Below are 20,060 nucleotides of genomic sequence, written 5' to 3'. Positions count from 1 at the left end.
GCCTAGGCCCAAGCAGCCACCGGCACCGCGCTGACATGGTGGCTGCAGCATTATTCCGGGGACTTTCACTTTGGCTTCCTGGGAACATGCCCCTCGCCGTTTAAAGTATGGGAAGCATGAGTCCGGTTTTGCAGGTTACCAAAAAAGCCGCGGATGGAAGTGAAGATGCTCGCGCACGCACACGGTGTCCGGCACCTCCCGTCCCGCTGCCCGCAGCCGCGGGCGGGTGCGCTGCCATCAGCCCAGAGACGTCACCGCGTCCCCGCCGCTCGGCACGGGCTGAGCCGCCCTCTGCAGCGCCCGGGCTGGGCTCCGGACAGCAGCGGCCAAGAAATGCCCTCATTGCAGCCACAGCCGTCCCCCCGCTCCGGCGCGGACCCTCCCCTGACCCCGGCACTCACCCGACAGCTCCGGCTCCCGTCGAGGCGGGTCTGCGGGCGGCGGGGCCGCAGGCACTGTTAAATATTGCAGCCGACTTACTCACTCACTTCTCTTCCTGGACGGCAGCGCAGAGTTTCCACCCACTTCTTTCACCTTTGGTTTCCAGGCTTTCTGAGAAAAGGGGAAGCCGTGGGAGGGAGCAACCGGCATCCCCGTGCCAGGGCCACGGCCCCCAGCAGCCTCTCGTTCCCGGGAAGGGGCGGATGCCAGAGGGGGCCGCTTTCCCGGGAAATTGCGGCGTGGCTGCGAGTGCCTTGTGCCCATGGCCCAGCTCTCCACGACCCTCGTGGGTTAGGTAGATTTTCCTCCCCAGCCGAGTGGAGGGGGCACCAAGCTCAAGGGTGGCTGCCTGACCAGCTCAGCCTCCTCCTTTGGGAGTGAAAATCCCCCCGGGACTCAGATGTACCTTGTCCTCACCTCACCAAAGCCCATTCAAATGCAGTCCCTCTGCAAGTGGGGACAGTGTCAGAGTTGGCGTGACATACACATCCCTGACACCTGTGATGAGCTGTGTCCATCCTCAGCCCACAGAGCTCTGCCAGTAGCAGGTGCTGCCAAGGGTATGGGAATGTGCCAGCCAGCATTCTCTTCTGCAGCCAGTGTTTCATCCATCAGCATGCCCATTGGTACCACACGGAGCTGGCTGCCCTCCCTGGGGACACTGATAGATGATGTTCCCTGGGACATAAAGCCCCCACTAGCTACTGCCAGCTCTGGTGGGTTAGCACATGTATTTGGTGAGACTTCTTTTTCTTAAAAAGTAGTCTCTTTCCTAAAGTCCCATTCTCACTGAGCATTCTGTCAGTGCCACCAAAAGCACAACCATTGTTTTTTCTCAGAAGTGACGTCGGGTCCCCCGGGGTTTCCCTCTGCCAGCAGTCTGGAAATGAAAATCTGGGGCCCCAGCACTGGCTGTGGCACTGAGTTGATGGTGGGGTGAGCACCACTGCTCCTTCTGTGTCACGGTGAACAAACCCAGAAATAAACTGGCAAATCAGTTGATGGGGGATGGTGAGATGTCTCACGCGTCTGGCTGCCTGCACCGCCCCGCCCAGGCTCAACAGCTGCCCCACAGGTTCAGATAAAATTTACAGAGTGGTTTTGTCTTTTGGGAGCTGCCATGGTGTTTCTGGAGTGGGGAGATCCTGGAAGGCTCTGTCATGGAGCTGACCAAGCTGGAGCCACAGTTTTATCAATGCAAGTCCCCAAAGCAGGCAACATCAGCAATTCAGGGCCTCGCAGCGTATTCTCAGGTGGTCGGGTGTGATTTGGCAGCACACCACAAGTTTGCATGACTGCCACTCTCTGCCCCTTAGCTCCATTAAGGGGCTGGACAGGAACTTTGGCATGTGGATCTATGACCTGAAATGTCTCTAATTTCTCAAGGCGGGGCTGCCCTCCTGCTCCCCTGCTGCAGTCCCACCCAAACATGACACAGTTTACAGCACCCAGCACTCCCTCCCCACAGCTATCACTTTTGGCAGCTCTCAGTGCCACTCTGGAGGTCTGGAGACCTCCCTGCTCCTTCCTTGCTGCCTGCTCAGTTCTTCCAAGGCAGCAGTGCAGCATCATGGCTGTGACACTGATGTCCCCATTGGGGATGGGGCCTGGCCAAATCCCTCCCTAGTGCTGGCTGCATTGCTTGTCTTTGCTGACCTCAGACCTTGGACATACCTGGCCACTGCTCCTGATACCTTTTGCAGGACAAATCTTGCCCCCAGAGGGATTATCCCCCTTCTCAGCGCCTGGCTTGACCACTTCTCCTTGGCACATGGGTCCCCCACATGCTCCTCCATATGTGCCTGCCTGCTGGGAAGAGTCCGGTGAGCTCCTGAGTTGGAAAACCACCGGGGAGCAGTGGAAGAAGCAAAGAAGCAAGCAAGAGAGAGACACAAGTAGGGCAAACAGGGAAGTCACTGCAGGCCTGGTGCCAAGGGGATGGGCATCAAGGCAGCTCAGACCCTGCACGGGTGGAAGGGAGTGCACAGCTTTGCTGGTGAAAAACTTTGCCAGCTCCCACGATGCAGATTGTGGAGGGAAGAGGAGGAAGAATGTGCCTGGAGTTGGAGTGACTGTCTGAATCCCAGTTTTTGTAGATCTGGCTGGCAGAGGTGAGCAAGCAGAAGCAGTCTCTGGGGTCACACTGCAGCATGCGGGACCCATCCCTTCCCCATGACATTGGCACAGCTGGGACCTGATGCTGTTCCTAGTCCCCATTTCTCCAGATTCCCCCAGTCTCCTTCAGCCAAAGGCAACAGGCGTGAGTGAGGAGCAGCCTGGCCCAGCCCTCTGTGGAAGGACAATGGCTTGGCATTTATTGGGGGGAAGTGGGAGCTTCCTGCAGCTCACTGTGCTGGGAGCATGGCTAGACACAAGGGGTTTGCCCTTGTTGGGGGAGTCCTGTGGGAGAGGAGGCTGGGGAAGTGCCTCTGCAAGGCTGGGACTTCACCCTGAGGGGAGAAAATCCACCTTTTACCTCTGGGGAAATGGCAAAGGAAGAGAGCAGCTGGCCTTTTCTATCCATCCAAAGAAATTAGGTTGAAATCCCCCACCTTTGATCTTCTGTGACTGCAGAGAAAGCCATGCAGCAGGACCAGGGTGTGGTTTAGGGCTCAGAAATAAGCCAGCAATTAGAACACCTCAGTGTTACTGCTGAAAGCACAAAGTAGCCCAAGGGGAGGGTTGATGTGTGCTTTCTGAGTGCCTGAGCCCCACAGCCCTGTGGGGTTTAGGATGAAAGCTGATGCAGCTGCTCCTTGCCCCGGGGCAGGACACTGGAAAGAGGATCAGCGAAATGTCTGCAGCCTCTGGGAGTGTCTCAGTGGCAGCCACTGCCTCTGGGACTAGAGGGGGACAGGGCTCTCATGGCTACCTGAGGAGGTCTCCTCCTGGGAGATTCAATCTCCTGCCGGGAGGCTGCTCTAGGCTGCAGCCCCAGGCTGTGCACAGCAAGAGAGCTGTGGCTGGAGGCGCTGGAGGTAGCAGCCACTGTTTGGCCCTTTAGTAGAGAAGCCCACAGTAGTGCCAAGATCCAGGGTCATGCCCAGCCAGCAATTGCTGCCCCTCCACAGGCAGTTTCTCTCAGGTGTAGACTCACAGATGTCTAACACAGAGGCTCAGTCCATCTCCAGACTTACAAATACCAGGCTTTGCGAGGTTTAGTGGCCCTTGTGTGTGTTTCCTTTTCCCTCTCCCTAAGCCAGCAAACTGCCTGCAAGGCCCTGTTCCTCCTCTGAGAAACATCATCCATGAGGGAAACTGCATCTTTCAGCCTTGCCTCTGGGAAGAAGGATGTGGTGATAAGGGACAGCTAGGGCTCAGCAGGTGCTTTTTCTCCTGACAGCATGGTGACAGAGATGGCCTTGCTGAAAGAGCTGAGCACCCTTGGTTTGTCCACAGAGCCTGATCCTCAAAAGCAGGTGTGAGAGGCCACACCAGTGGCCTCAGAGCTGGGGTGGCAGGACAGGCAGCTTGGCTGGTGCTCAGCCTGTTCTCAGCCCCTTTGTTTGTGTTTCCAGCCCTGACTGCACACAGAGAGCCCGGAGGGGCTGAGGTGCCTCCATCACAGCAAGTGTCCTGAGGCATGGGCTGCTCCTGCAGGGCTTGCAGACGCACTCAGACCTCACAGCCTGGGGGATGCTGGGCTGAACTCCTGCCTCCAGGCCCTGCACTGAGCCTTTGCATGGCTGCAGAGGAGCTCAGGCATGGTTATAATCATCAATGATAGCCTGCAAGAAACCTCCCCCTACAAAGGCCTGGCCAGCAGTGGGTATTTTCCTGCCAAGGGGACTTGCTCTGCCTCTCTCCCCAGCAGGGCTTTTTGTAAGCAGCCAGGGTTTTGCTCAGGCTGTGTTGCTCTGAGCTTGGGCTCCCCCTCCACCTGGCCTGTTTGTTTTTATCCTATGCCATATTTTTGCATCCTTTGAGACCTCCTGCTGTCTGATCACCTGGATAGAAATCTGGTGAGATTTCATGAATGGAAATGAACAGGGGAAAGGCACAGAAGTTCAGATGGTGTGACCACCAGAGATGGCATTTACCTCTCTGAAGCAACTCCTTCCTCCCCCAAAAAGATGCTGAAAGCAGCACATACCCCATGCAGCTCCCTACTAAGTGTGATCTGCCAGCACAAACCAGTCCCCTCAGTGCTGGCAGGCCCAGTGGAAGCATGGCCAGGGGGAAAGGAGTTTCTTGGGATGTTTTTCCCTCAAGGTTCCTGTTTCCCCTCCAACCCTCATCCATGGATGCTGGCAACCTTCCCCTTTTCCATGTAGCTTTGCAGAGGGAGCAAAATGAGGAGCTGGGGCTGAAGAAGTCTGGGAGATGGAGGAAGGCTGAGGAGATGTGGGCATGGGGAGGCAGAGGTGCCCCCTTGACCCGTTGCTGGCACAGCATCTCTGCCTTCCAGCAGCCCTGAAGCAATTTGGGAATCAAATCTGTTGGCAAGGAAGGGAGGAAAACCACAGGGCTGAGTCACTCCTTGGAAGGTATTTGCATCTGGACAAATTCCAGCCAAACCCCCTTCCCACTACCTCTGTGTGGGGTGTCAGGGGTGGCTTACAGGAATGGCCACATCCCTTTCCCCAGGACAGAGCCTCCCTGGCCGGTCACACTCAGCCAGAAGCTGAGCAGCATCCACTGCCGACCTTGGCAGCTTTCCATCAGAAGGCAGGAAAGCTTCCCCGAGAGGGAAAGCTCTGCTGGTGAGCAGAAGTGAGAGTGAAGGCAAGTGAGGCTGCAAGGAAGCTGAGCCTCTTCCCAGAAATGGCAAAGTGGGGTGTTGCCTTTCAGCATCTCCTGAAAGAGTCAGACTGGGGCTGCTCCCCCATCCGAGCTGTCCATTAGCAAACGGGCAGGATTTGGGATGACAGTCTGCTCCAGGGATTTAGACTAGGAGAGGAGCAGCATGCAAGAAGGATGGAGGATTGGGAGCATCCCAAATGCTGACCCAGGACCTGCAGAACCTCGAGTTTTTGGCAGGGGTGACAGAGGGGCTGGGGGAAAGGTTGCAGGGCTGGAGTGACCTACTGTGGTGGGAACTGCAGGGGCAGAGATTCACCCAGAAGGTCACAGGGTGGTAAAAGCTTTGCCAGGAATGAAAGTGCCACAAAACAGTATGTAAGAACTTGGTGTTTACTTCCCTTCAGGATCATCTTGGGGAGCTTCTCTCTATGCTCTGCACCCAGGTTGATATTTTCTCAAGGTTTAAATTTTCCTGATGTGCAAAGTCACGTTCCTGCTTGAAAAGACTTTTGCCAGAGTCAGGTGCTGTGTGTGACTGGAGCAGGATGGGTCCTGGGATGGGTCCCAGCTCAGGGAGGTCCCTCAGGGTGAATCTCAGTGTCTGTGCCTGTATCTGAGATGCATTGCACAGTGCTGCAACTCTGGGCACCATCTCGGTGATGTCCAGCCTCCCTTTTCTCCCTCTAGTGGCTGAAATCCCGGCATTTCTCGGGGCTCCCGGAGCCCCCGGCAGCGCCCGGCGCTGGGGCACGGGGAGTGCGGGCACTGCCGCTGTGCTGGGACAAGGCGCAGGTGGTCCCAGCCCCTACCGGCCCTCCTGACAGGCATGCTCCTGCCTGCCCCAGGTCTCATCTGAGAGGAGATGGAGTTTTGCAGGGTGTTTTTGGATTAGGGACGACGTTCCACAAAAAAGAGAAGCTTTCAAGCATCATGCTGATTCCGACACTGCTCCATGCCCACAAATGCGCGATGAGGAATACCAAGGGAAATGTCAGCTCTTCCCTAAGTAATTCCTTTCAGCTAGCCTCGCAATTAGTCCCTTGGAAAAAAAATAAATAAAGATTTTGAGCTTTGCCAGCACTTTTCTTTGCAAACGCTGGTCTCGCCCTGTAAGTAGGGCACAGTGGGAGGCGAGAGCAGTTAACTCTTGGCATCGAGCTTTCCTCAGCCAGCCCCAGGCGCCTGAGACGAGGCTGCCCGGGGGGCAGCGCTCCTGCTCGGGGAGGGGGGAAAGGAGCCTGCAGAGGCGAGGGGTGCCCGGCAGAGAGGGGTGCCCAATGCCTGGCAGCGAGGGGTGCCCGGCAGCGGGGGGTGCCCGGCAGCGAGGGGTGGCCGGCAGTGAGGGGTGCCCATGCCCGGCAGCGAACGGTGCCCAGCGCCCGGCAGCTCCCCTGCAGCCAGTGACCTGGCTCGGGGCCCGCCGGAGCTCCCTTTCCCCTCACGCCCCATAAGCGTTTTGCAGGTGTGCGTGAACTCCAGGTTTGCTCCTGCCCTTGCGGACAGGGAGGATGCGGAGAAGGAGGAGCGGAGCTGCTGCTCCCTGAGCCCGGAATCGGCGCTGCGCTACTCCCGGAAATCCAGCCGGGATCCACCCACTGTTTACAGAGGAGAGTGCCGTGAATCATCTGTGCGGGGAAGGAAAACACAACAAACTTGGGCCTTTTGAAGCTTTCCGGGCAAGTGGAAGCTGCTGGGAGAGCACCTGACCGGGAGCAGGCCGGCTGTCCTGGGAATAGCTCTCGGGCTGGCTCTGGAGGGATCCTGGGACAGGCACCTGTTCCTATCCCAGCCCGTTAAACACAGGGGCTGAACCCATCCCCGCTGGCAGCAGCTCTGCTCTGCTCCCCACGGGGGGCTCCAGAGTGAGTTTTCTGGGGAGATGTCCTGGCTGGTGGGGAAGAGGTGGCACTTGACAACAAATGCTTTTCTCTAGATGTGAAAGTAGGAAAGCATTGATCTGGAAATGGGTTTGCCATAGCAAGGATGGGGTTACTACATCTGCCTGAACAAAGGGACCAGAGCCCTTGGAGATGGCCTGGGAGGCTCTACCTGGCTTGCAGAAGGACACAGGCTTGCTGAGGTCCTCTGATTTCTCTGCCAACCCCCAGGGCTGTCTCAGGTGTCCTCTGCCACTGGGCAGATGCTCAGATAGCTAAACCAAGCCCTCAGCATCACACATACAAACTTGTTACTTCTATGTGAAATCAATGAGGTGAGGAAAGGTCTTTGTGTCTGCCAAGAGCTGCGTTACATTCCAGCTGTGGCAGCCAGAGCAACCACTGCCACAAATGTGGCCTTTAAGCCAAGCTTCCCAGGGCTGTGGCCCCAGGTCTGCAGCAGAAAAGGAAGGTGGATTCAATTAGCACCTGGAGAGCATTTGGGATGGGGTCTTGGCATCATTAGGACCTAACACTGGGAGATGGTAAGAGCAGACTGAGGGGAGCTGCCAGCAAATAAAGGTCACAGTAGGCAAACCCAGCATCTTGGTGTGGTTCTGGGGAATAGCTGGGTGTTTCCCAGAGGTGCACTCTGGGGTCTTCAGAGAGTTGCCAGACACAGAAGGTAGAGGAAAGCCAGGATACAAGGGGAGAAGATCCCTAAAAGCCAGCAGGGACCCTAAGGAGGGGTGGAGACAGCTACTGTGTGGGTGGAAAAGGGCTGGCCTGGCACAGGGGCTGCAGCCCTGATGCCACCTTGGCTGCCAGCCCAGCTTTGGGCCCCTTTGGGTGAGTGAGGAGCTTGTGCCAGAGGGGACAGGGCAGCTGGATGGTATGCAAGGTGTTCAAGTGCAGTAGCTGTGACACTCTAGCAGAGACCGCGAGGAAGTGTGGGTTTGCATCCCAAGTGAGAGCTGGTGCCCCAGTCCAAGGGGAAATGTTCTGCACTCATGGCTAAGTTAGGGGGATCAGGAAAAAACGTGGCCTGATAGGAATGTTACCCTCCAGTAACATGTGCCAGCCCTGCATGCTGAGGGAAGGTTTGTGGCTGGAAGGAGCTGGAACAGCAGAAAGTACAGGAGAAGAGAGCTTCTGGGCTGACCCTGTACTTGAAGGCAGCTGAAAGCCAAAATGTTGGGATCTTTTCTTTTTCTTTTAATGTGCCCTGGGTCTCAGGGTGCAAAGCCTGTGACCTGCTGCCTGTCAGGAGCAGATTCAGGAGTGGCAGGTCCCCCCGGCAGAGGTACCGTGGCTGGCAGCGGGCACTAGAGGGCTGCACACTCCCGTCCGTGCTGCCAGAGGTGTCTCTCACTGCACAGCCCTGTCTGGAAATGCTGATTAACTTCTGACAGACTCAGTGACCCGGGAGAGACGAAAATAACTTTGAAGAATGGCAGTTTGCCACTACACGGCCAAGGCAGTGATTTTTCTTCATTTCAGTTGTGCTTTCCCCAAGCTCTGCTGCCAGGGCAAACTTGCAAGGTGAAAAGAAGTAAGCAGTGCATGGGCTTGATCTTGATGCTGGGGGGTATGTGATGAGCTTGTCCAGTTCCCTTAGCCCCTGAAAGTTTCTCCAGCACAGCCCTTATTCCCAGGAAAGCTGTGTCCTTTGCAGAAGCAATGGGGTCCTCGGGTTGTTTAGTGTAGGTAAAGAGTGGCTGAGGATGGTGATGCACTGGGTTCCCTCCTAGCATGGATTTCTAGGGAACCTGGCAGCGCTGGAAATGTGTAAAATGAAGGTACTCTGAGTAATCTAAAGTAATTTTGGAGCAGTGTTTTTGTGACCACTTACATCCACTGCTTTATTTTTCTTACCTGTTTCTGGCTGTTATGTTGGCTTGCAGGAAATCCCTGCTGCTTTGGGGCCAGCTGTGACCCCTTCCACCTCTCATGGTGGTAGACAGAGATGGTTATCATCCTTCTCCTTGGGGGGAAGGTTTGGCCGGGTATCCACAGGTGTACCAGACACCAAACTCCAGAGTTATCAGGGGCATCAGCATCAACCTGGAAAAGAGAGGAGGTGATGGCAAGAAGGTCTGGTCTCTGGGGGCCATGGTGCTCATTCCTTCAGTGCCTGTGTCACCTGCCCTGTGTGACACCACTGACCTCCCACTGCAGGACACACTGGTGTAAAGGTCCTGGACAAAAATCCATCATGTTCATGTTGTGGGAACCAGACAGGATGGATCCTGCGACTGACTGAACGTCTCAAGAGTTAGCATGGGAAGAGAAAGTTTGTGTTTGTGTGCCAAATGTGGAAAGATAATGGTGAAACATTAACAGTGTTTCCTGACATGTCCCATGGCATAAGGGGATTCAGAAAGGATTCCTGCAGAGAGATGTATTTGTGAGGTATGTGGAAAAGGATTCAAAATTAAAATTGGCCTGGTCCACCCATTAGCAGGAATATTGAGTGGATCGCTGCCTCCCACCCCAAATAAAGATCTGCACAAAGGGTGTGTTAGCAATATGGGACCAAGGAGGAAAATTTGGATGAGCAGTATGAGGGGAGAAAAAGCTTAAACAAGTTGATTGGGGAGTATATGCCATCAAAATCCATGAAACAGATAAATGGCAAAAAAAGGTATTATATAAGAGCCCAGTGAGAAAGAAGAGGAGGGACCTGGAGTGGGAAATGTTGCTGCCATTGGACTGCATGCAGAAGGGGAATGGAAATCCCACTATGGAAGTGTATGGAAGAGCTGTTGCAGACTGGTTACCCCCTGTAAAGCTGCCTGTGCCTCACAGGACCTTTGAGAGAGTGAACACATGCAGTTGCTACCAAGTTGCATAGCACTGTAACATCTTGCTTGTCTTTAATATTTTTATTGTAACACCTTATACTTAAAACTTGAAATATATTATCAAGTGTGGGTTAGCTAGAGATGTCCTGCCCAGTGTTGTGCTAAATTGCCCTGGGTACATTTGCCATCACAAGCCAGTTTCCATTAGGGACTGGTGGCATGTAGGGATGCTAAGGGGCTCTTAAGCACAGTATGACACCTGTAACATGAATTTGAGGCATAAACCACTGGTTTTGACTAAAGTGAATGGGCCACCTATACTTAATCTGGAAAAGGAACATGTATAATTTATGTGTTTTGTAAATAGCACAAGGATAAATATTCCCTCATGAGAGGCAGAGGCTAGCCTGAAGTATACAACAGGACAGCATGAACTGATGCACTCTGTAGATGTCTGTACACTGACAGAGTGGATAAAGTAAAACCCCTGTCCTCAAAGGTGAAAATCATGTGGAAGGAAGGCATTTGTCAGAGATGGTCTCCACATGAGCTCATCAGGCTGAGTCCTGCCTCATCCTACCTTGGAATAACCACCAAGGTGGGAGGGAAAGGAAAATATGACTGGTTTTGTCCTCAGAAGTCTCATATAAATGGAGTGTGAAGAAAGAACTGCAGGAATGTGTGGGGATGAGGGAATGTCTGCAGGTATTGCTCAGGGCACTGATAAAGTGCAGAGATAAGGAAGGAAAAAGCCAGAACTTGCTTGGGAGAGGAGGTAAAAACCAACCTGCTGCAGTTGCTCCTGCTGGGAGAGTCCAGGGAGAATGTAGCAGGGTTAGGTGGGAGGTATTTAGGACTGGTATTTTTTTACTGCTTGGTAGATGAATTGTGATGTGCCTTTATAGAAGTACTTGACCTCTGTTTTCCTGTGACATGGTGACCATACTTATTCACAATACTGGTGTTGGCGGGCAGGAGGTGAGCAGAGATTCTGCTAACACAAATCCCTTCCCAATGGCAAACTTTCTGGTAAATGAGCTAGCAGATATAAAGGTAATGGGAGTGACATGAGACACAATTGTCCTTTAGTACAGAAGCCATTTGATTTTTCTAGGTAAAAACTCAGATTTGTTGCCTAAATTTGTATGAAATAATTGAAGTGGATGAAGTTCTAACAATTTTTGTGATGAGAGTATTTTACTAAGACATGAAAAATACTGTAGTCCCAAAGAGACTGATAACAGTCAAGTATAATGGAAGCTTAACCAGAGCTGGAAAGATTGCTATGGGGGGCTGTAGAGGAATGTGATGTTAGGCACACTGGGATTCAGAAAACAAACCACAGGTTTGTCACAAGGCTGCTCAGACCTTTCCCAAGTTGCCTGTGTGTGCTGTGCTGCCTGTTGGTTACCTTGTCCCAGCAGCTGAGTGATCAGAGAACAGCTGGAGGGCTGTGAGAGTTACTAGTCAGGATTTGCTTTGTAAAAGCACCTTACTGGTTCTAGTGGGAAACAAGAGGAATAGACAGTATTTTTATGCTGAATTAAACATTCTTAGTGTGGTTATCTAAGTGGGCCCCAAAAAGTGACAGGTACTTGTGGGTTCCTTGTTTAATCTGACTGTCAAAGTATAGAAGAAACGACACAAAACTTGTATTGTCCTAAAAGGGATAATGGGATAATAAAGAGAGATAATGTGTGTAGGACACTCAGGATCTGTTTTGTGAGTGAAGCAGAAGGGAAAAGGACATGAATTTGTCTCCTGCCCTGCAATGAGAAATCCAGAAGGGCTGGGAATTGCATGTGGCAAAGCTGGCACGTGGCTGTGAACAAGCAGCAGGGTGGGTGCAGTGGTCAGCAGGGGAACACCCTGTGTGGGACTAAACCCACAGGGTTTAGTTCCTGGCTTCAGGAACTCTGTGGGTGCAGGACCTGTGTGCATGTGGATGCAAAAGAAATCCTTTATTTCCTGTTCTGGAGTTCAGCTCTGCAGAACAGGCAGGGACCATTAGACCCCATTGAGTGACCTCCCATCTTTCACAAGCCTTGCAATTTCTTCCTGTTTCTCTTGACATCAGCCCACTGATTTATGCTGAACTAAAGTACATATTTTTTTAAAAAAAGACAGATCTGAAAACATTGGGAAATGAGAAAACCAACATATCCCCTGATAATTTGTTCTACTAGTTAACCACTGTCACTCTTTTCCTGTTTCTTATTTTTTCATTTCAGTCTGTCTGGTTTTAAACATTAGTTTGTGTTATAGATATCAGGAATAAATCAAAATGCTCTCTAGAACAGTACCTGCTTCTTTTAGGAATGTGGGATATGGTAATTAAATCTCTTCAATTTGTCTTGGCTTTACAGAAGGCTGGGGTTTAGTGCTATTGCTGCTGGGAAAAAGCAAATCCCATTCTTCTCTCTTAGCTGGTTTGTGCCTTCCTCCTCACACCCTGTAATGCAGCAGGGCAGGGAACTGGTTCTGTTGAAATATATAAACCTTTTGTTGCCTTGGGGTTATTTGGAGTTTTCAGTCTCTCACCACAGGGCTGTGAAGATGTCTGGTGGTGTGGGGCTTAGCCCAGCATGGTGAAGAGGAGGCTGGAAGAGTTCCAGGTGGGATGTTTTTGCAGCAGAGCCCACTTTCAGGGACCAAACTGCCACCAAAGACTTTTGTTCAGGACACTTTTCCAGTCCCCAAGGCAAAAGCAAAAGGCCACTGTGTCTGACCAGTGCCAAGCACAGCCAGCCTTGTGTGCAGGGCTGCTTAAGAAACAAAACCAGAACAGTTACAGATGATAATGAAGCAATCCAGCTTTTTTGAGTGTATGAAAGTGAAATATGCTTTCCTTGCTTCCTTCCCTTTGAAAAGCCACAGCTGCTCACTCTGAGGGCAGAAATATAGGAAGAGCAAGCATGTACTGCAATGTACACCCTGATCCTCTTGGAGGGGTTGGCTGCCAGGGAGAGGGAACATGGACAGACCATTAGAGATAAATGTTTCTAGCAGGATCAACCCAGCTAAGGCAAAGGTGAATTAACTTACAGAAACTCAGTTAATTGAAAGCCCATATGAGCTGGAGCTATTGGTGGGAAAATGCAGGAAGATTTTATTTCTAAACACACATGCTCGTTTCAGTCAACACAATCTGCATTAGCAAAAAGATCTATTTAATAAACCAGGAAAAATGACTTTACTGGAAATGGGGAAGGTATGCTTACAGTAGCAGGAAGGAGAGCTGAGGAAGTGGCAACCTTTAGCAGAGGCAGAGAGCAATGAGCTGTCTTGCACAGCTGTGACTGATAAGGAACAGGGATGAAACTAATGATTGGATTGATTATATTCTTCTTGTTAAAAGTTAAATTCTTCCCTAAGAAGGAATTAAAGGAAATTCCTTTGGCACAGTTGAGGGAGGTGTAGGAATATGCCAGGCTATAACCTTTATATTTTTGTGGCCCATTTAATGAAGCTGTAAATGATTCCTGCTTTGTGTGACTCAACTCTACCATGTCACAGTTTTAACAGAAGAAATGCTTTTAAAGTGAGTTTATGCTGCATCCTGTTTTTTGTATTTTTAAAAAGCCTCAATTTCCTCTAGGCTATTACATGAAAACAGATTTTAAAGAGTTTCGGGTTTTTTATAAACAAGATGAATAAATGTTAATAATTACAAGTTAATTATAAACTGTGCCTGTTGCACAATATAAAATTAAAGGCATAGCTGAGCTCCAAACCATTTCTTTATCAGAGATTATATTCAGATAATCAGACTCAGCTAACCTTTTGCAAATACTCACCTTGTACCTACAAATGGAGTTTCTAAGGATTAAAATGCCAATGCATGTTTTGGAAGGTCACTCTTATTTCCCAACACTTATTTTAAAACTGTGCCAGTTTGTCTTAGCTCAGGGTTTGACCTCTGGATCATCACAGGGTGTTTATGTAGATGCCAGAGTCAACGGTTCATCACTGAGTGAAAAGGAGGACACTGATAAAAAGGCCTAAGGATGTCCCAGGGCTGTTCTGCAGAGTCACTCTGGAAGGTTTGGTTGGAAGCAGGAGGCTGTGGTGGAGAGCGCCTGTTTTAGCAATGCTCAGAATGATGAAAACATGAAGTAAAGCATGGGGGGAATGATCTCCTTTTTAGCCAAGCTGCAGATACTGATTGTATGTACACCTAGTGATAAGATTCAATAGTGGGATAATAATTGGCATAAAGAGTGTCGCCTCAGTTTTCTCTCTGACGGGTGTCACTTGAGACTTAAGTGTGTTTCTGTTCTTCTGCTATTTGATTTACCAATTTAACTTAGTTGTCACTATGTTCTGCTAATCCAACATTTGCAAAAAGCAGGTTTATTTCTTCAAATGCTGTGCTGCATTTTGCTGCCTGATTACCCTGGGACTTGGTCACTACACTGTATTTACACATAATCACCATGAAGTGCAACTCCAACTGACATGAGTACACCTGAAACCATTTTGAAGCTACAAGCTCAGAAATCCCTAACAGTGTGGCCCTGTGGAGCAGAATTAGGCAAGGTATATTTGCCTATTTGTGCGTGTGCCATGTACATTGAGGTACCTGTCTGTCTATTTGTAGCGTGCAAAATTGACATGAGAGTGTTTTGCAGCAGTTTGTGCACCTCAAGTGCACCATTTCCTGGCCATCTCTACCTCCCCTGTGCTCACTCCTCTTAAGGTGAGTTCCTGAGGGCATGTTGCCAGAAGAGCAGGATTTATTGCCTAATTTTTTCCAGGAGCCTGTCCAGTGTTCAAGGGCATTCAAATGTTTCATCCAGAGTCCAGACAGTGGCCTGAAACTATGTGGAGTATGTTTGTTAAACTGTTGTGAATTTGGGAGGGATGGTGAGCCCTGGAAAACAGTCAGGGTTAAAAGTTATCTTGAGGAATGGTCTCAGGAATGCATTGATGAACTCACAGAGAATTGCAGTGAGTTAACACAATGCACTGCAAGATTGTCAGATGGAGAGCGACTGTTCAGCAACAGCTCTGCCAGAAAGGATCTGCAGGTCACATCACATCTGAACTGTATGTGAGGGGGAACCGCCTCTTCCTCCTGCGTGAGCAGAAGTTTGTCCTGTGGGTATGGGGACAGATATTTCTGTTGTAGTGGGGCTCCTGTGGTGAAAGGGTTTGCACTTTGTTCTTCAGGAAAACTGTGAATTTCTCGAGGGAATTTAGAGGAGAGCAATTAGTGGTGGGCTGCAGCAATACTTGATCTTTTTAAGTGGAAAAGGTTCTGGCCAACACCCTGTGCTGTCCAGTTTTGTGCATTTCTAGCAGTGATTTGGCTTTAGACATCCAAGGAAGAGGCTAGGACTCATCCCTGCCATCTGATATGGGCCAGGATGGAGGAGCTGGTTGGAGTGCTAGACTGGCAGGGTGTTCTAAAGCATATAAGGTTCTGGGAAGATGAAATGTGTGCTACACTTGCTGACCTATGCCTGTAAAAAAATTAATGTAACAAGATTCAGTATGTTTCTTAATGAAAAGGGAAGTTTAAAGAGAACTTATTTTCCTCACTCCCTGTCACACGTTTTACTCAAGTTTTCACACTCTCATGCTTGTGGATTCCAAGACACGTGTCAAAAGCCATGAGGACTGCTTGCATAACACTAAGGATGTAATGCTGGCTTTCAAATCCTTGTTACATATTTTGGCTTCCTCTTGATGATGCTAGATCTAGTTTTTGAGCTAGTTTGAACCAATTTTTAGCATGTAATTTACTTAAGAAATCCAAGTTATTGCAGTGAATTTGTCTCCCTAAAAATCTTGCTTCTTCCCCCATAGGTCTTAGACAAGGTGGCCACAACTTTTCCTATTAACATCTAACTCTCTTCTGCTTTTACAAAGCCTGTTCCCCTCTCACCAAGCTGTGATGATGCCTTTTCCTCACTGAAGTAACAGCTGTGAGGTTCCCTGGCTTCTAGGTGAATTGGCTGGTCCTGCAGATGTATCTGGTTACTAAATAAAAAGCCCTTTAAAGAAGATTTGCTAGTGTGTGCCACTTTTGATATATAGTCTTCCATTTGTTCACTCACAGACATGGAACTTAGATTAAAAGTAGTAGAAAGTCAGTGTAAGGGGGTTTACTGAGTGATAGCATGTCTAGCTTTTGAAATATAACAGTTTCCTCATTTTGGCCAGATATCACATGTCCTGTCTGCTTACCTCTGATGGAGGCTGTGACTCCTATTCCCCTGTCCCAGCAGGCATTTCCCTGTTAATTATTCTGAAAGCTGAGCAGTCTCTAGCTTCATCAGAGCTCTGATTGTGAAAGAATTATAATATTTAAGGCTGGTTCAGGAATCCCCTCAATCTTTGCAAAAGAAATATATTTGAAAGAGCTTGGTCACAGCATAACATGGAAGTGGAAGAAGATAAGAGAGGTCTGGCAACTTCGTTAGCTAACTGAACCTACCAACTAAAATTTTGTTGCTTGTTAAGCAGAGAGCAACATGTTCATGTTGTGGAGGAAAGGCCAGATAAACAGTGGTAAGCTGCTGAAGGAAAGCCCTTTTCATTGCCTGCTAGCAGTGGATTGTCCCTCATCTTTTCTTTTTGTGTTTGACCTTTGTGTCAAGAACGATTAATCTTTACAGAAACAATTAGTGATTAACAGGAAGTTTACCCAGAGACAGCCTCCATGGAAAGGGAGCATCAAGGACAGGAATTGTCTTTGGTGAATGTGTTAACATCATGGATGTCTGCTTAAGAAGCCACAGGTGAAGGCCATTTCCATTTTTAATTTGCTTAAGCTATAAACCAGACTTTTCCTTGTAGTCATAACAAAGAAATTTTGTGTGTGTGGTTACATGGCTATTGCCAATGAAACTTTAAGTATTGAGAGACCTGGAACTCACAACTTTGAAATAGTTGAATAAATAAAAAGTAGGGAATAGAATAGATGGAATTTAACTGACCAAGGCTGATTTGAAAATGGTTGTGGGAATAGGTATGTGTGTCAGGAGAATCATTAGTGTTAAAGTGAGCAAACTATGTACTGATTAGTAAATGTATATTAATGTAGTAGAATTATTATGTACAGATGGATATTTTCTACACACTGAGTCCCCTTGACATATCAGTGCAGTGCTGCCATCTTGTCCAGTCAAAAAAAGGAACTGGTGTGCTAGTTGAGTTCCACATTACAATTCCCTGGGTGAAGCAGGCTCTGAAAAACACATATACTTCACAACCTTGAGATAAAAACCCTCTCCCCTGATTAAACTGTTATTGCAATTGAAAGTGGTACCATAAACATTCCCTCCAGATGTTTACCTAAAGCCAAGTTTAGTCTGCTCCATGAGCTGCATGTCAAGGTATCAGTGTCTGCTTGGTAAAGGAGGTGTAAATTGGTTCCTGCAATGCACAGCAGGGAGTGTCTGATCTGATAACATCTGGGAATTAGTGAGAAAGGGAATCTTTTCTCCAGAAAGATGGAAGGAAAGGAAACCAGGGATGCCAAGAAATAAATGTCCGTATCTGAACTCTGCTGTAATTTGTGGCTGTGCTGAAACCACACAGCAAATTGGAGATGAAGGGAACAAAGAGCAGCTGAGGCAACCCCAGGCAGGAGGCCGAGTGTGGAGGTGCCTGGAAAAGCACATCACCCTGATGAGTTTACACAGGCTTGGCTCAGACCTGTTCATGGGAGGTGCTGCCATGCTCCTGGCTCTGTGCTCAGGTGTATGATTCAGTCAGAGGAAATCAGCCTATGTCTAAAGAAAACATTATTATTATGGTTTCAAAATAAGTGTTTTTCTACTTAAAAACAGCCTGCATAGTGCTCAGCAGTCCCCTTTACATGTGCAGCACAAAGAATAATGGCTGCCTATATCAGAGCACTTCTCACATGACACTGGGCTTTATCCCTTCCATCAGTCCCACGACTTTTTTCAGTATCTGTGTTCTCCCAGGAAAAACAATGAAAATCTTTAAACATTTCCTTTCTCTTTCTGAGCATTGACCCTGAAGCCAGTGGCACATCAGTGTGTATCTGAGAAAACCACTGTGATCAGCTTTTCCTTCCCTACTGGCTAAGGATGAGTGATGGCATGTGTGTGACTCTTGATAGAATAACTGAATTTACTGTCTGGATAATGATCTGCTATTAGTAAGCAGACTACAGCAATTTAATAAAAGGTATGCTAATAAATAGTGGTTGACCTGTTTCCACACTGACTGGGTCCAGTATTGGGGAAAAAGCAATTTACAACACTTAATCTCAAGGGGGTAACTTATGACAATACCAGTCTTTGCTCTTACCTGCCACTCCCTGTGGTTCCTTAGCAAAATCTTCCTTTTCCAGCCTCTCTGATTGTGTTTGCTTTTATTCTTGTACTTACAGTTATAGGAGAGTTGCACAGTTCCTCTGCCACTTCAGAAATTCTTCCTTACTTCCCATGATAAACAGCTTCACCTTGCCATCACCAGTGCTGGAATTGGATGTTCTGTTGAAGCTGCTCTGTATCCAACTCCTTGGCTGTTTTTTAGAAACTCTTTAAGGTGACTTAACTGTAGAAATGCCTCTATGTCTATTGCCATGGTTAAAGTATTAAACTTGTATGACAAGTTTTCATGGTTAAAGTATTAAACTTGTATGACAAAGCAAATGTTTATAGGATTTCAATTTCATCTGCTCCTTCAATGTGTTATAAAAATATTTCTGGGTAACAGTGGGCATGAAACTTTAACACTTTATTAATGGTACTTCATATACACACCACTGTCTTTTCAAACCAATCTATATGACAGCAAGTCAAACTGTTCTTCAGTTGTTGCTCAAGGAAGTTACACTCAGCATAAACATGGATTTATTGTGATTTATTGTAGTGTTGTGCATAGTGGGTCTAGAAGTGTGTTGTCAAACAGTGGGATCCACTCCAGAAAACAAAATAGTCATAGGTAGTCCCTGGGCACAGAGCTTGCAGCTGAGGGCAGGATTTGTGTAGGAGGGGCTCAAGGAAGGAAGAAGCAAGGTGCATGCTGTGATGGCAGCCAGTGTTTCATGCTTTTACGGCTGGGTTTAAGAGATCAGAAATTACATGGCTCAAAGCTTTTGAAAAACAGAAACTGAAGGATGGGCGTGATGAAAGGAGGTGGGTTGCATAGCACAGGGCAGACTCAAATATCTGGATGTTCAAAACACATTTTCTTATTTGGTCCTGTGCTTCCCCTTCTGTGTTACTGTTACTTCTGCTTTGCAGCCCTTCCTTAGGCCAGCCTAAGGTAGTGTGCGAGAACAGCATGGAGTGGCTCGCTCCTTTACATTTCAGTCAGCTGTCTCCTGGTGTTTCTGAATCCAAGAAAAACACCAGAAAAACAGTGGCTTTGGTCATCTCCACTCTTAGGCAAAGTGCTAAACAAAACCTCCAACAAAAAACCCAATACATACGTATAGGGAATATCTCCTATCTGTGCAGTGCCTGCTTTGAACTGCTAAAGCAACTTTTTGATACTGCTGGTTTCTACAGACTAAATATGTAAATTTACACAGAATATTACAGATAGCAGTACTGGCATTCTCTAAGCTGGCAGGTCTGCTTCTTTAGTTGCCTGGTCCAAGATTTTGTCCAAAATATTTGCCAGGTGGCGGTGCAGGACACAGGATTCCACTCGGGATGCCTTTCCCGGGTGAAGTCCAGGCACAGAGGGAATCTTGCCCAGCAGGCTGAGGACGGGCAGGCGCAGGGTTTAGTGGTGATTTTGAAGAAGTTACTCCCATTCCAACTTTTTAGCCTCCCCACCTCGTGTCGCGGCTCCGGAGGTGGATGCGCAGCCTGGATCTCCTTCCAGACGCAGTGCAAGCCGCACAGGCTGCGGCTCGGTGGCGGTCCGGGGCGCTTTGCTCGCAGGACGCTTCTGCTCGTGACCGAAACCCGCGGGATGTCCCCGCCCTGAATGTCGCGTCCCGCCCGGGACACCGGGAGTGCCCCGGGAGCGCCCCGGGAGCGGCAGGGGCGGGGCCTCGCGGGGGGGGGGCGGGGCCCGTCTCGAGCGCACCAATCAGAGAGCGGCAGCGCGGGCCGGGGACGGGCACGAGATCAAGGCGCCAAACAACCCTTCCTCCCTCGGACGCCACCGCCCTGCGCTCCGCAGCAGCCAATCACAGCCACGATCCGGCTGCCCGTCCCGCCCTCCGCCGGAAAGAAACCAATGGGAGACGCAGCTG

This window comes from Ammospiza caudacuta, chromosome 9, assembly GCF_027887145.1.
Source record: "Ammospiza caudacuta isolate bAmmCau1 chromosome 9, bAmmCau1.pri, whole genome shotgun sequence".
Taxonomy (NCBI): domain Eukaryota; kingdom Metazoa; phylum Chordata; class Aves; order Passeriformes; family Passerellidae; genus Ammospiza; species Ammospiza caudacuta.
This window is presented reverse-complemented; position numbering follows the sequence as displayed.